The sequence below is a fragment of the Sapajus apella genome, unplaced genomic scaffold (assembly GCF_009761245.1).
Source record: "Sapajus apella isolate SASKATOON/1434 unplaced genomic scaffold, GSC_monkey_1.0 scaffold16, whole genome shotgun sequence".
NCBI classification, from domain to species: domain Eukaryota; kingdom Metazoa; phylum Chordata; class Mammalia; order Primates; family Cebidae; genus Sapajus; species Sapajus apella.
The window spans coordinates 31,252,240-31,268,962 of NW_022436956.1; positions in this window are offsets into that span (position 1 = coordinate 31,252,240).

The window sequence follows — 16,723 nt, forward strand, 5'->3', positions numbered from 1 at the left end:
GAAACAAAATATTTCTCCCCCAAATATATGACTCCAGTAACCTTGGTGGTAGCTTTGCCAGTTCTGATGGAACAAGAGGTTGTGAAGACTTGATGCTACAGATTTGCTTGTCATCTCTGCCGTTGAGTCATGCTGGCCTTGTTACTGGGCTGCAGAAATCTGTCATCTACTATCTGCTTGGAATGTCAAGGAAAGCAGAGCTGAAGTTTGATGGGTGAATATCCTGTCCTGAATACTCTCTGCTGGGCTCTGAAGAATGCTGAAAGAGCTGGCAGCTGAGTGGAGTTTTGATTAACTATACTGGTGTGTACCCACTCAAGCGTCAGAGAGATTGGGTATTGTCAGTCAGCTGTCTCCTGAGTGCTGAATTCTCATTTAAGCTTTTGTATTTAACGGGAAACTCAGAGTTCTCTCACTCTGGAGTTTTAAATGAACTTCAAATCAGATGTAATTTACAGTTTTATAAAGGCTATGCAATATTTTCTGTCTCTCTAAGTAGCTCAGAAACGGAATTGCCTTTAATGATTATAACTTCTTATTCTCAAATTTGCATTAATGTGTGTTCCCTAACAAGATAAAAACATTTCTCCACCACGCACATCCACATGAGGGGTATGCATATGCATACTAGTGTTCCCAGGTACAAAGCTGTTTCATTTCAGCTGCCATGACTTCACTTTCATTGTTTTAAGGGCAATTTGAATGCATGGGATTCATTGGAACACAGATGTATTCTTCTCATCTTTCAAAACAACCAGCAGTTAGATTACAACAGGCTTTGATTAACGCAGGGCTTGCATTAGAATGCAAGACAACATATGTCTAAGTGTTTAGCAACAAACATAGGCCTCCATTTAATGCCCTGGAAATTAACATTCTCTTTAAGTGCCAAATCAAATATTGTATCCTGGCCCTACAGAACACAGGCATATAACAGTCCCCAGGTACTACTGTTTTTCTCTAGAAGAACTGTGCTGGTTTAATATACAAAGACTTTTGGTTAGGAGAATCTAGATTTTTAGCAAGGTCTTTAAAAAGTTTGCAGTTTTGCTAGTTTTTTACATAAGCTGGAATTTAATGTCAATACCACTTAATAGCATCAAATCTACATCTGGGCAGAATAATTTCTATAGGAAAGACGTGCTAACAGAATGCCAAAATCTGAACTTAGGTAAGCAGTATGTTTAACCTAGCGTGGTGTGGTATGGTGTGGTGTGGGGTATATGTGTGTGTGTATGTTTTCCTATTTTAAACATGTCTCCATATTTAAATTTCTGGCTTAAATATTTTGACATCCTCTTACTGAAAAATAACTGGACTTTCCTAATACCTTTGAAAGCCCACACCACCCCATTTTAACAAAAGAGTCCCTATTTTCACAATGGCTGACATGAGAAGCCAAATAAATATCATATGCATCTAGAAGGGATCACTCAGGGTCCACTCAGGAAAAAAAGAAATCACATTCCTTATTGTAATAAAAATAATGGATTAAACAGTATTGGAGAACTGAAACAGTAAAAAAAAATAATAATAAAATAAAAAAAAACTGAGAGAACAGAAACAGTGACTACCAAAGGCAGCTACCATTTCATAGGGCCAGAGGAACTAAGAGAAGAGCTGGCTTTATTTAAGCCTATTACTTTGAGCCAGGGCTAGCTTCATGGGTGTGCAACCTATGCAGTCACACAGCACCCTGGGCTCAGAAGGGTCTGGCTTAGGTTCTGCTGTTACCATCTTATTAACAATTTTTGAACAAGGGATCCTCATTTTTATTTCACAATGGGCTCTATAAGTTATGGAACTGGTCCTGGTTTGAATCATATGAAATTTCTGTTTTTAGATAAAAATGTTCAAATACCAGCAATATTATATGGTAGATAATAAAAGCTTATAGAGGACTTGTGTGGAACTGAAGCTCAAAATGCCAAAAGAAAGGTGCTGGCTAGCTAGTGCTGTGGAGTCCCTGAGACTGATTCCAGGAGTATCAATAAAAGGGAGATCTAAAGTCAACTGTCGCTGCCAGAAAACAGAAGCATTGATAGGCGGACACAACAGGAAGCAACAGGAACATGTGTGTCTCTTCCTCACGTCTCCCTCGGTGTCCTTTCATTAGTAAAACTGAGCAGAGACCCTCCTGGAAAAGGAGAAAAAGGGGTTTTCAGAAGCTCAGGCCCAGCTTCAGTAAGCAGAGAATACAGGGGTGGGCTTAAAGCCTGCTACAGACCAAATGTTCATGTTCCTCAACTCACAAAATTTGTTTTTAAAATCCTACCACCCAAGATGATGGTGTTAAGAGGTGGGGCATTTGGCAAGTGAGTAAGTCATTGGGGTGGAGCCCTTATAAATGCAACTAGAAATTTTTTTTAAAAATTCAACTCTCTCACATAAAAGAGACCCTAGAGAGCTTCCTTACCCTTTCCGCCACATTGAGGACACAGCAAGAAGATGGTGCTCTACGAATCAGGAAATGGGCACTTGTTATATACCAAATCCATAGGTATCTTCATCCTGTACTTTTCAGCCTCAGAACAGTGAGAAACTTGTTGTTTACAAGCCATCCAGTCTATGGTATTTTTGTTATAGCAGCACAAATGAACTAAGATAGTCTGGAGACAATAGCTTAAAAATGAACACAAGGGACACTAAGCCAGTAAGGGTAAATGGTTCCTGTGATATCAGAATTAAAAGAATAAATATAACTATAATAAAAATGTTAAACCTTTAAGATGATATAGAGTACATAAAATTGTTTATGTGATGTTTAAAATATTTTGAATATTAAAAAATCAAGAACTAGAGGAATGGTCATAGTTGAAAACTGCCTTATTATTCTGGAAGACAGAAGAAATATACCATAAGAGCATAAATATAAAATCATAGAAAGGATAAGTAAAAAGATAAGGGCTGTAAAGGATAGATTCAGAAAGTCAGTATGAAAGACTAAGTTTTAAGCTACAAAAACACGCCACATATAAGTTGTATTTGAAGAATATAAGAAAACTTATAGCACAGTGACTCATACCTATAATCCTAGCACTTTGGGAGGCCAAAGCAGGAGGATCATTTGAACCCAGGAGTTTGAGACCAGCCCGGGCAACATAATGAGACTCTGTTACAAAAAAAAAAAAAGCCAAATGTGTTGGTGTGTGCCTATTGTCCTTGCTACTCAGAAGGCTAAGGCAAGATATCACTTGAGTTCAGGAGTTTCAGGCTGCAGTGAGTTATGATCACATACCACTGTACTCCAGACTGAGCAACAGAGTGGGACCATTTCAACGGAAAAAAACTTCTGGAACTGAAAAGAATTGAGATTTTAGACTCATAAGTCATAGGCAAAATTAATGAAAGAGGACACATACCTAGATATGCTAGTGAAATTCCTGAACTCCAAAGAAAAAAGGCATATTTTATAAGTTTCCAGTCAAAGAGAACTGACTACTTATAAAGGTAAGAGGATTCAAATAACCTCAAAATTCTCTTCTGCAACACAGGAAACTACTACAGTGCATTGAACATGTAGACTTTAGACAGCTGAGGACAGAGATAAACATTAAAATCAAAAACAGAAAAGGCAAATTTTGTTTATGTGACTGCATGTGTAACAAAATTCAAGCAGTTTATCTGAAAACTTCTTAGAGACAATGTATTAAAGGGAGACAAGAACCAACATGAAAGAGCTTCCAATAGACAAAACAGAACAATTCAAGCAACAAAATAAGTAGCATAGCATTGTATTATAACCAAGTCTTAAATATCCATGAGTATATATGTAAGGAAATGATTAATTGAATAAATCACTACAATCAATAAATAGAAGAGGATGACATTCCTTATAGAACAATTCCGAAAAGGATACGTAGATATTCTCTCTGTTAAAAGTTGGAGCTTCATTATTATTTTCTCCCTTTGAGTGCAGACTGGGCTTAGTGACCTCTTTCTGAATAATAGAGCATAGAAAGAAGGAAAAGAAGTCACTGTACAATGGAGAAACCTGACAAACACTGCCTTGGCCAGATGATCAAAGTTAACATCAGTAATAAATCATATTAATGACATGCACCTCCTGATATAAGGCAGTTAAAAGAACACTAACCACAGCCTCATCATGGCGAAAACACTGGACAAACATAAACTGAAGAAAGTTCTATAAAAAACCTAACCATAGACTCCTCAAAACAATGAAAGATTGAGAAACCATCATAGACCAGAGAAGATTAAGAAAACAGGGACGCTAAATGTATTTTCTTGGATTCTATCCTGAAACAGAAAAACACATTAGTGGAAAAACTAGTGAATGCTACAAAAAGTCTGTACTTTAGTTAATAGTAATGTACAAGTGTTAGTTTCTGAGTTACAATAAATAAGATTCACAATAGGAGAAACTGGATGTGGGGTATATTTTCTATAAATCTAAAATTATTCTAAAATAGTTTCTTTTTAGAAAATCTGTAGAACTAATACTTTTTAAAACTCTAAGATTGCTGGATATGAGGGCAAGTAGAGCATATAAAACCAATAATTTTTATTAATATTAGCAATAAAATCAAAAAATCAAGAGAATACACATAATGATAAGAACTGCAAAATATCCAAGAAAAATTATGAAACCTCTAAAACTGGAAATACTTGAGTATCTGAGGCATCATGGCATGTTCTTTATTAAGAGTTAATATAAAAAATGATTAATCCTTTCCAATTAGTATATAAATTTAATTCCAAAAGGATATTTTATATAACTATACAAAATGATAATAAAGTTTAGATTTGATAAGTCATATGGAAAAATTGACAGTTTTGAAAAACACAAAAAGTCAAAGGGGATTTATCCTGACAAATATTAAAACTTGTAACTTCCAGTAATGAAAACAATATGACCCAGAAATAGATAAAAATAGATCAGTGGAACAGATCAGAATGTCCAAAAGCAGATCTAAGTAACTTATTTGATAAAAAGATGAAATTTAAGTTAAATAAATAGTTATTTATTCAATCAAAAAATTACCTAACTAATGATTCAATTCAAAAAATATTTGTAGAGTGCACGCTAAGTGCCAGGTCCTATAATACAATAGAAAGCAAGACAGGCTAAGTCTGTCTTCAGGGAATGCTCATTTTAGTAGATGAGAAAGACAATAAATACACAAAGACAGCCACACTTGCTTATCTGTGGGGATACGTTCTGAGAAATGTGTCATTAGGTGATTTATCATTGTGTGAACATCATAGTGTATTTACACAAACCTGAATGGTCTAGCCTACTACACACCTAGGCTATGTGGTATAGTCTATTGCTCCTAGGCTACAAACTCATATGATATGTGACTACTCAATGCTGTAGGCAATTATAACACGTCGATAAGTATTTGTATATCTAAACATAGAAAAAATATAGCAAAAATGTGCTATGAAAGATGGAAGAAAATGATATATCTGTATAGGACACTTGTAAATAAAACTTGCAGTACTAGAAGATGCTCTTAGTAAGTCAGTAAGAATAGTAAGTAAGTGTCAAGGCCTGGGATGTTACTGTACTCTAAGCTTTATAAACATTGTACATTTTAGCTACAGTAAAATTATTTTTGGAAATTCTTCAATAATTAGCTAACTGTAAATTTCTACTCTCTATTTTTTAATGTTTTTAACTTTCAGCTCTTGTAATAACACTTAGCTTAAAACACATTGTATAAGTATACAAAAATGTTTTTGTATTCTTATTTTATAATCCTTTATCTTTTTTAAAAAAATTATTTTTTACTTTTTATACTTTTTTCTTTAAAAACTAAGACATAAACATACATATTAGCCTAGGACTACATGGGCAAAGATGATCAATATTGTTGTCTTCTACCTCCACATCTTTTGCTTTGGAAGAGGGGGATTGGTGAAATAGGGGAAGCAGAATCAAATTTTATTAAGAATTTGAAGTTTGATTTAAGGCAGTTCTTTCAATGCAAGAACTACAAGATTAGGTGTGGGTAAGGATCATGATGTAATAGTTTAGGATTTGTGGAAACAGGAAGATGAGGATTTTGAGGCAAGAGGTGTGAAGAGTCAGGTTAATGTTTACTGTTGAAGAGTTAATGGGTCTTTGAGGGAATTCTTGTAATTAATAAAGTTGTATGCTGGGCAAGAGTCACCTGATAAAACTATGTTAATGAAGACAATAGGGCATTAAAGTCATGTTAACATAGGAAGCTGTGGGGGATGGATGGTTTTGGTTTTCAGTGTTCAAGATACATGTTGAGCCTGGGTTGGTGCTCAGCAATATGAAGTAAATGACATTGATGGGAGGAGTTTCAGTGGAGTGATGGACAGGAAGCCAACTGGAGTGGATTCTAGAGAGAATGGGGTAAAGAGGTGTTGGCTGTGAAAACAGACAATTATTTCTAGGAGTTTTGCTCTAAAGAAATGATAGCTAGAGGCGGATTTGCAGTCCAAGTGGCTTGTTTTGTTTTAATATGGGAGATATTATAGCATATTTATCAGCTAGTAGAAATAATCCATTAGAGGAGAAAAAATGAATAATGACAAAAATTTACAAGAAAAAATTCCTTGAGTAGGCAAGAAGGAATAGGATTAATACACAGTTAAAGTTTAGGAATAGATTAACTATTAAATAGATTTTCTGGGCACAATTGTCTATTCACTGGAAAACTTCAAAATGACACACCTGTTCTACATCTTATTCAAAAATTGATTAAAAAATCTGATTGTGCAAAAAAACTAAAATACTGTATACTTTTTCTGTTAATATAACTTTGGGGGTTATCTTAGTTCATTTTCTGTTGCTATACCAGAATAGCAGAGACTGGGTAGTTTATAAAGAAAATCAGTTTATTTAGCTTATGGTTCTTGAGGTTGCAAAGTCCAAGAGCAATGTGCTGACATCTGCTCAGCTTCCAGTGAGGGCCTATCTGCTGCTTCAGAACATATCAGCATATACCAAGTGGCAAGAGGGCAAAAGCCAGCATTATCAACTCAGATTATTCTCCCTCTTTTTATAAAGCCACCAGTCCCATCGCAAGGACACCATCCTGACATCCTTATCTTACCCTAATTACCACCCAAAGGTCTCACTCCTGATTAACATGAATTTGGGGATTATGTTTCCAGCACATAAAATCTGGGGACACATTCAAAGCCTAGATGGGTTGAGGTGGAGAGAGAGAGTAATTTTTAAGCAAAAAAGGAAACATAAAAGGTATTTTAAAAATGATAGGTTTTTACCTCAAAAAATAAAACTTGTCATATGGCAAAAGAAAGTTTGGCTAAGCAAAGCCAAAACCATGAGATAGATTGGGGAAAACACCTTTGGAAAACATGGCAAGCAAAACGTTCATAGCATGACTATACCAGAAAATCCTTCATATTAGTAAAGGTACATAAGAAAATCTAGCGAAACCTGACTAAATATTATAAAAGAAAATGTACAAAAGAGAAAATACAAATACCTAATAAATATATGAAAACATGTCTAATCTCACTAAAGTTCTTTTAACACAAATTAAAACAAGAATGACTCATTGTTATTGGCCTATTTGCAACAGTTAAAAAGATTGATTACATCCAATGCTGTTGAAAATGGACTGTTTCATTTACTATCGGTATTAGGGTGAATTGCTCTTTTCATTTTGTAAATCAATCTAGGAGTCTCTATTAAAATTAAATAGGTACATAAAATTTGATTCAACAATTTTAGTTATACTTATCTACAGGCAAAAACATTTACCTACAGTAGTGTTTTATTGAAGCATTGTTAATAGCAAAAAACTGGAAAAACAAACGTGAATGCAATTAACGTAAACATGCTAAAATAAATTGCGCCAGATGAAGAATACAGAATATTGTTTTGCAACTACATAAAATAATGCACTAGTTTTGCATGTAATGACCTGTGAAATGTCCATGATACATCTTTAACAGCTTTATTGATATATAATTCACATAACATAAAATCCACTCCTTTAAAGTATATAATTCAGTGGTTTTTAGTATATTGACAGACTTGTGTGCTGCTCTCAGAATATTTTCATCACCCCAAGAACAAGCCCTGTATTCATTAGCAGAAACTTCATTTTCTCAGTCTTCCAATACCACCAAGCCCCAGCCAACCATGAGTATACTTTCTGTCTCTCATGTGTCTTAGTCCATTCTACTATAACAAAATACCTTAGACTGGTGGCTTATAAACAACAGGAATTTATTTCTCATGGCTTTTTAGGACAGGAAGTCTGAGACCAAGATATTTTGTTTGTTTGTTTCCTATAATCCATGTTAGAGGAAGTTTAAAAAAAAAAAAAAAAAAAAAAGGACAATAGATCTCAATAGATATTTTCCAAGACATAACATACAAATGGCCAACAGGTAAAAGCAAACACGTTTAACATCACTAATCATCACAGAAATTCACAGCAAAACCACAATAAAATATCACCTAACCTCAATTAACATGCCAATTATCAAAATGTCAGAAAACAGCAAATGCTGACAGGGACATAGAGAAACAGGAGCACTCAAACACTCCTGATGAGAATGCAAAATAGTCCATCCACTTTGGAAAACTACATGGAGGCTCCTCAAGAAACTGAAAATAGAACTACCATATGATTCAGCAATCACACTGCTGGGTACACGCCCATGAGAAAGAAACTCAGTATATCAAACACATATCTGCACTCCCATGAGACCAAGATATTGGCAAATTTGGTGTCTGGTGAGGGTACCCTTCTTAGTTCATAAATTGTCTTTGCCTTGGATCCTCTCCTGGTAGAAGAGGCAAGTTAGCTCTCTGGGGCCTCTCTTATAGAGGCTCTAATCCCATTCATGTGGTGTCTAATCACCTCTCCAAATCTCCACTTCAAATTGGGGATTAGATTTCAACATCTGAACTCTGGGGAATGCAAACACCCAGTCTACAACATGTGAGTTTGTTAATTCTGGACATCTTATATAATGGAATTATATGTATTCTTTTGTGACTGGCTTCTTTTACTTCATAGAATGTCTTCAAGGTTCACTAATGTAGCATGTTTACTTACTTGGTTCCTTTATATTGACAAATAATATTTCATCGTATGCATATTCTACATTTTAAAAAATCCATTCATTAGCTGATGAGAAATTAAGTTGTTAATACTTTTTGGCAATTATAAATACTGCTGCCATGAATATCTGTGTGTAAATTTGTATGTGGATATTTGTTTTCATTGTTCTTGGGTATATACTAGGAGTAGAGTCATTGAGTCATATCACAACTCTATTTTCACATATTAAAGAACTGTCACACTGATTTCCAAAGTGGCTTCATCATGATACCTTTTTTAAAGGAATTAAGCAAGCTACTATATAAGTAATCAAACCCTATTTTTGTTTAAATATTTTTAAAACCACATGTGCATGTGGGTTTATGCATGTATCTATCAATCTACCAAAGCTTGGGAAAGCATAGATTATTCTACCATATTGTTAATATAAATTATATCAAGGGATAAGATATTATCTGGTTTGAATTTTTACAATGGACATATATTACTATTAAAGTATATGGGAGGCCACTGTTTTGGACTAGCCTTCTGCACTAGGTCTCAGAAGACCAGACCAAACCAGAAGTCTTGCACTAAGGGCTGCATGAGCATACCAAACTTTGAAACAGACCAATTTCAAAACAAAAATAGAAAATTTCTAGTTAATCCATCAGCAAAAGAAAAAGATTCCATTTTAGCCTTGTAAGAAAAGTAACTTCGAAATAACCAATTCATTTTTTGCTCTGTTTCTGCTTTTCTGCCCAGACTTTTCCTCCCTATAAAGCCAGCCTCTTCTGCGCAACTCAACATAACATTCATTCTATTTTATAGAATGTGTTGCCGGATTCTAGAACCACAATAAAAGCCAATTTGATCTTTACATTTGTTATAATCTTGTCTTCTGACATTACTTCTACAATGAAATAGAAACCTCATCTTTTTGAGGGAGAAAAACATCTTTAAAAATTACCTAAATACAGAGTGATGCAAGTCATATCGTTGTAATCTAAGAGTTTTGTGTATAGGGTATGCATGTGTGCAGTTTTGTTATAGGCCTCTATAGTCTTATAGCAGATAGGTGATAGGGTTTGGCTCTGTGTCTCCATCCAAATCTCCTATTGGATTGTAATCTTCAGTGTTGGAGGAGGGACCTGGTGGGAGGTGATGGAATCATGGGGGTGGACCTCCCCCTTGCTGTTCTCGTGATAGAGTTCTCACAAGATCTGGTTGTTTGAAAGAGTGTAGTACCTCTGTGCTTTCTCTCTGTCTTTTTCTCTCCCCATCTCTCCCTCCTGCTGTGGCCATGTAAGATGCGTCTGCTTCCCCTTCACCTTCCACCGTGACTGTAACTTTCCTGAGGCCTCTCCAGAAGCAGAAGCCTGAACAGCCCGCAGAGCCATGAGCCAGTTAAACCTCTTTTCTTCATAAATTACCCAGTCTTGGGTATGTCTTTATAGAAGTGTGAGAGTGAACTGATACAATAGGTTTATGTTAGATTATATTAGGTAGTGATATGATTCAAATCTGTGTCCCCACCCAAATCTCATGTTGAATTTTAATCCTCATTGTTAGAGATAGAGCCTCAGAGGAGGTAATTGAATCATGTGGGCAGAGTTCTCGTGAATGATTGAGCACCATCCCCTCAGTGCTGTTCTTGTGATAGTGAGTGAGTTATCACAAGATCTGGTTGTCTTAAAAGTGTGTAGAACCTTCTCCCTCTTTCTCTTGGTCCTGGTCCTGCCTTGTGAGATGCCTGCTCTCACTTTGCCTTCTGCCATGAGTAAAAAGACCCTGAGGCCTCCCCAGAAGCTGAGTAGACGCCTCCATGCTTCCTGTAAACCTGTGGAGCCATGAGCCAATGAAACCTCTTTTCTGTATAAATTACCCAGTCTCAGATATTTCTTTACAGCAATGTGAGAATGAACTAATACAGGTAGGAGCTGCTTATTGATTATGGGTTCAATCGGCATTAGCCTATGAAACACCTGTTGCATCCTATGTCAGACATGTGCCCCACCTCTGATCTATTTGGCACTGCTTGACCCTGGAGCTCTGGTCTCTTGTCCCACACTCAGATTCTGCTATAGGAACCAACTCTGAATAGGCTCCAACTCATTTTAAACAGCACAATTGGTTAGCAGTTTGCAATGAGCAATTCCCCACACATTGAGATATCTCTGTTGGACCCAAAGGTGAAGCTCTCCAGGACCTGTTCAGTTCTTGCAAATGGGAAACCAGGAGCATGAAGTAGTTTACATTTTATAAGGTGTAAATTTAAAATTAATTGGTCAATGGAAGACAGGAGCCAGCAGATAAATCTTCTCCTTTACTTCTCCCAGGGTGGACTATCCTGTGATGTAGCAATTCAAATGGCCTCTTATGATGATGCTTTCTCAAAATGAAGTAACTAATTGATTACTGTCTCTGAAAGCCACGTTGTATTGTCTTTCTCTCTCCTTCCTTGCTTCCCTGGAAAGTAGGTACGAAGAAGCTTTTGCCTCAGGCTCAGCTTTCTGGGAATCTCCAGGCTAAATTCTTTCCTTCCTCCCTGTGTTTTTGTCAGAATCTACTCCTAAAACAAATACATCTCAGGATTCTGCAGATGGTCCAGCCATGAGGACACATTCAGCTGGTAGTTAAACTGGATCCAACTAAGACATGTGCTGTATAACAATGTTTTGGTCAAGTATGAACCATGTTTACAGTGATGGTCCCATAAGATTATTATACTGTATTTTTATGGTACCTTTTCTATGTTTAGATATGGTTAGACTCAAATTTACTTTTCATTGTGTTCCAGTTGCCTATAGTGTTCAGTATAGTAACATAGTATACAGGTTTGTGGCCTAGGATAATGGGCTATACCGTACAGCCTAGGTATATAGTAGGCTGTACCATCTAGGTTTGCACAATAAGGAAATTGCCTAATGACACATTTCTTAGAATGTTTTTTTTTTCAACTTATTTTAAGTTCTGGGGTACATGTAACTGCAGGGTGTGCAGTTTTGCTACAGAGGTAAACGTGTGCCACGGTGGTTTGCTACACAGATCAACCTATTACCTTGGTATTAAGCCCAGCATCCATTAGCTATTTTTCCTGATGCTTTCCCTCCTCATGCATCCGCCCGACACCCCGGCCAGGCCAATCTCATGCGTCATTAAGTGACACATGGCTGTAGTTGCACTGAAACAGCTCAGTCTATCTCTCTCTCTACTGGGTCTTTCTCTCCCTGTAATTTCTCTTCCTCTCTGCAGAGAGAAGCAACTAACCATGTTTGTTCAGAGCCAGTGATGTAATAAAAGAGTGAGTGAAAATCAAGTTTTCTGAAGGCTTAGCCTTGAAGACACATGACATTGCTTCTGTTGTGTTCTGTTGGTCAAAACAAGCCACGAGGCCAGGCCAGATTCAAGGTTGGAGAAAATAGATTTCACCTCCTGATGTAAGGGGCATCAGTCACATTGCAAAAGGGCTTGGATACCAAGAAGCAAATTTGTTAAGAGCTATTAATAAAATAATCTAACCCAAATTCCCTTTTACAAAATCAGTATCGTGTATTTCTCCTTAATAATCTAAGTCATCCCCCAAGTGATTATGCAGAGTGTATGGAACACATAGAGCCAGATGAGAGAATAAGAGAAAGAATAACCTGCTAAGATGGTCAGATTCCTCAAATCAGTCCTGGAAACAGATGGGACTGGAGCTATCACAACCATCTAACTCATAGCTGGATCATTACTGTCCATCTTCAAGGCTGATCTCAAGGAGATTTAACAAAGCAGTCAATGTTATTTTTTTAAATGTTTTCAAATTTCTTAAAATGGATGATTGCAGTGAAAAACAAAGGAGGCCTCAAAGTAGCCTGTAAGTTGAAGTCTGCAAGGAAGCACTTGATTGACAGTTGAGTAGATCAAGTGGTTGGAAGTGAACAAAGCTCTCTGCTATCATTCCCAGTCATTGATCTGCTACAGTGCTTACAGGTAAGCCCAACCTCAAGTGTGTAGAGTTTTCCACTGAAAGCAAATTACTAGAATGAGACTTTAAACCAGTTTTTCATATGGCCAACTGGAGCAGCTGGTAAGACCATGAGAATTTGAGTATTTATTGATGATTAAATGGAGATGTCTCTTTCCCCAGGGGCTGTAAGCACAAGCTTGTGCAAGCACAAGCTGAACTCCAGGCCCCATCACCCCTCAGCCAGCTCAACTTGCACCATCAGAGGCAATGGCCCTACCATGTTACTAAGAATTATCAAAGTAAGCTACAGAAAGTGTGAGCAAGAAATGAAAACAACCTGACTTCTATAAGGAAGTGCCAATACAAAAGAAACAGAAAATGGAAGAGCAACTCTGTATTTCACCAGTTCTAATCCATCAGCTGGGTTTTCCTCATAGAAAGGAAGAATGAAACATCAAATATACTGGAAATATCTGTAGTCTATTTTCAGGGAGATAGACAATAGCAGCAGTTGTGAAACAAGAGATCAGGACAAATTCTTTAACAAAACAAATGCTCATTGGAATCATGAGTAGTAGAATTAATGTTTCAAAAACAAATTAATGAAACAGAAAACAGGCTATACATATACAAGCTGCAAAAGAAAATAATAAAAAATGACAATTCAAGAGAGGATAGCCAAATTATAGAGGACAGACCATGAAGAAGCAGCCCAAGATTAATCAGATTTCCTAAAGGAGGATATGAAACAAAAGGTAGAAATTTATCAAGAGTGTAATTGAAGAAAACTTTCCAGAACTTAAGAAAAGCTTAAAAACTAAAATTTGATATTTAGTTTCCAGAAGAAAAATAATAAGCAGACTCCAGCATCAGAATACATTCTAGTAACATTCTTTTTTTTTTTTTTTCCAGACAGAGTTTTGCTCTTGTTACCCAGGCTGGAGTGCAATGGCGTGATCTTGGCTCACCGCAACCTCCGCCTCCTGGGTTCAAGCAAATTCTCCTGCCTCAGCCTCCCAAGTAGCTGGGACTACAGGCACGCACCACCATGCCCAGCTAATTTTTTGTATTTTTAGTAGAGACGGGGTTTCACCATGTTGACCAGGATGGTCTCGATCTCTTGACCTCGTGATCCACCTGCCTCGGCCTCCCAAAGTGCTGGGATTATAGGCGGAGCCACCACACCCGACCTTATTCTTAAACATCAAGTGAAAAAATCTTCATATTTGAACTAAAAGGAAGAAAAAAATACATGGTTGCAAAAGTAATTTTTTAAAAGGGCCCCTTAAGATGTATAAATGGCTAGAAGAACCAGATTTGACATTACTGATTTCTTAGGGGAGAGAGTGACACACAGTTCTATAGAAATAAAAATCATGAATCATATTGAAGAGTGGCAGAAAGACATACATTTGTAAAGTCTCAAATGGCAGACTTACATTCTAAATCTTTTCTTTGAGCTATTTTAAAATATACAATAAGTTACTGTTAACTATAATCAGCCTACTGTGCTACTAGAACTTACTCCTTCCTTCTGACTATATTTTTGTACCCATTAACTAACCTTCCTTCATCCTCCCATCCCCTTTAACCTCACCAGCCTCTGGTACATATCAGAATGGTAACTACCATCCTATTCTCTACCTCTATAAGGTCAACTGTTGTAGCTCCCACACGAGTAAGAACATGCAAATTTGTCTCTCTTGCCTAGTTTATTTCAGTTAACATAATGTATTCCAGGCTTATCCATGTTACTGCAAATAACAGAAGTTTGGATTTTTAATGGCTGAATAGTATTCCATTGTGTGTATATGCTACATTTTCTTTATTCATTCACTTGTTTATGTACACTTAGATTTATTCCATACCTTGGCTATTGTGAATAGTTAACTTTGTCATGAATAGGGGAATGCAGACATCTCTTTGACATACTGATATTTTTTTTTTCTTTTTGCTATATACCTGGCAGTGGGAATTGCTGTATCATATGGTAGTGCTGTATTTAGTTTTTTTGAGGAATTTCCATACTGTTTTCCATAATGGCTATGCTAATTTACATTCCCACCAATGGTGTATGAGAGTTCCATTTTCTTCCCTTCCTCACCAACATTTGTTACTTTTTGTCTATTTGATAATAGCTATATTAACTGAGGTAAGATGATATGTCACTGTGGTCTTGATTTGAATTTCTTTAATAATGATGTTGAAGATTTTTTCATGTATCTGTTGGCTATCTGTATGTCTTCCTTTGAGAAACATCTATTCAGATCATTTGCCCATTTTAAAAATCAGATTATTTTGCTGTTTAGTTGTTTCAGTCCCTTAAATTTTAAATTGGAACTGTATGCTCTGATAAGCCTAACTTTATTTAAAATTAGATATACACAAAATACCAACTATGTAAATGTAATACTTAAACTTTCTATACAGAATCTCAAATCTTCCCAGAGTTAAATATGCATATGCCAGGGGAAATAGTCACATGTAGCTCCTTGAAGTTTTAGATGACTGTAGATTTGGGCCACAGATAGCCTACGCTATATACATCAGAAGGTTCCTCTCACTGTCTTTTCTGTCATACTGAGCCCTTTTTTAAAGTCACTATATCATGAGCTTCAAAACTTGTAAACAGGAAGCCCTTGTTAAGGAGTACAGGTTATACATATTATCTGCTTTATTACCTACTCAGAATAGTCTCCAGTTCACCTCTTGGACTTCATTTGATTTTTCATTACTTTGGCTCTGAGATACATAGTTATATGTATTTATCAGTATACCTGTAAAGACATTTGAACTCGATATCATAAAATGTATAAATTTTCTTTTTTAAAATTCATATGGGTATGTAATAGGTATATATATTTATGGGGTACTTGAGATATTTTGGTACAGGCATTCATTATATAACTACATAAGAAAAATTGGATATGCATCCCCTTAAGCATTTATCGTTTGTGTTACAAACCAGTTATACTCCTTTAGTTATTTTTAAATGCACAGTTACTATTGACTATTGTCACCCTGTTGTGCTATCAAATACTTGGTCTTATTCAATCTTCCTATTTTTTCTGTACCCATTAACCATTCCCACCTTCCCTGTTGTACCTCCACTATCCTTTCCAGCCTCTGGAAATCATCTTTCTATCCTCCGTGTCCATGAGTTCAGTTGTTTTGATTTTTAGATCTTACAAATAAGTAAGGACATGTGATATTTGTCTTTATGTGCCTGGCTTATTTAACTTAACATAATGATCTCCAATTCCATCCATATTGTTGAAAATGATAGGATCGCCTCCTTTTTTAATGGCTGAATAGTCCTCCATTGTGTGATGTACCATATTTTCTTTATCCATTTCTCTGGTGATAGATACTTAGATTGCTTCCAAACCTCAGCTATTGCAAACAGTGCTGCAACAAATAGGGGACTGCAGATATCGAATATACTGATTTTCTTTCTTTTGGCTATAAACTGAACAGTGGGATTGCGGGATTATAAGGTAAATGTACTTTTAGGTTTTTGAGGAATATCTAAGCTCTTCTCCGTAGTGGTTGTACTAATTAACATCCCCCTCAACAGTGTATGAGTGTTCCCTTTTTTCCATATCGTCACCAGCATTTGTTATTTTCTGTCTTTTGGATATAATTCATAATAGCTGGGGTGAACTGATTTCTCCCTGTAGTTTTGATTTGGATTTCTCTGATCAATGATGTTGGGCACTTTTTAATATGCCTGTTTACTATC